Below are 1,346 nucleotides of genomic sequence, written 5' to 3' on the forward strand. Positions count from 1 at the left end.
GCAACGGCAGCGCGTCTGACTCCAGATCAGAAGGTTGCGTGTTCAAATCACGTCAGAGTCAGCAAGGAGGTCTTTCAGAAGCACTAAGCCCTTCTAACTCAGCTTAAGCTTCTAGATGTTAACTAAAACAGTTGACCATTCCAGATTGAACTTGAGAAATTCTGTAATAAAAATTAGAAGTGCAATGGAATTTTTATGGTTGCTGCTTACAGACTCCGCAGGACCAATCAGAAAGCGCGGTGACGTAAGAACAGAGGGGAATCCCAAACAGCTGACATATCGCACAGCTGATAGTCCGGTGGATATTGGAGATGATATGTGGAAATGTTTATTATTATATGTAAAGGTCGTTATTATATATGTTTATGTTTATTCAGTTAAAAATGTTAACTATGAAAAAACATATTCACTTCCAAATCATAGTGCAGCAAACAGAGCGGCTGCTCCCGCTGTCTTTTATCCACCGCCTTTTCTTTTTTAGTCTTTTATCTCTTAAAATGAGTCCACAAACTGTCACTATTGCTTCTACATCGTCATCCGTGTTTGGTCATTCTAAATCCCCGCTATGTTGGGGGTTTTGTGGATTTTCTTCTGGAATCGGGATGTTTGTGACTGGAATCGGTTCGTGTTGCTCCTGCCTTGAGGCTGAACACGAACCGATCGAACCTGTTGGACTTTTATCAGCTCTGTGGTCACAGAGGTTTGGAGAATCAGCTGACAATCTTAAATCTTGCCGTCTAAACCAGACTTAAGACTCACAAGCTCTACTCATCTCCTCTCGACCACTGCCCAAACGCTGTGACTCTGGTCGCTATGGTAACGTTTACATAGCCCTTCAAAATAAGATACAGATGTGCCACAAAAACGAGCATTTTACTTTCATGAAAATTTTAACTCACGATAATGACTAACGGAGCCCTGAGCTTGTTTCTCTGCAATGAGACGGTCCCATCTGGGAGTGATGGAGACAATGACACCCGAAGTGTTGCTTATATCCACAGCCTGCTTGGTCTCTACGAGGTGAAGCAGTATGAAGCTTCATTGCCTCATTAGCAGCCGGCCGCCGCATGTTACTCAGAGCGGATAGAACACCGGGATAAATCCATCCTCCTGTCGCTTCTCTGGGCCTTCTCCCCTTTGCAAAGAAACTTTCCAAAGACACCTGATCTGTTTCTTACTCATTTTGCTGCTTGTGGGCTCAGTGTTGGCGCGCAAGTAACCGAGAGAATTCGGTTAAAGGATTTTCAAAATAAAAGGTCATCCAGACTCAAATAATACATAAAACGGAAATATTTGATTATTTCTTGTGCGGCCAGGTACCAATTCACAGACCGGGGGTTGGGGAC

The sequence above is a fragment of the Poecilia formosa genome, unplaced genomic scaffold (assembly GCF_000485575.1).
Source record: "Poecilia formosa unplaced genomic scaffold, Poecilia_formosa-5.1.2 Scaffold168, whole genome shotgun sequence".
NCBI lineage: Eukaryota > Metazoa > Chordata > Actinopteri > Cyprinodontiformes > Poeciliidae > Poecilia > Poecilia formosa.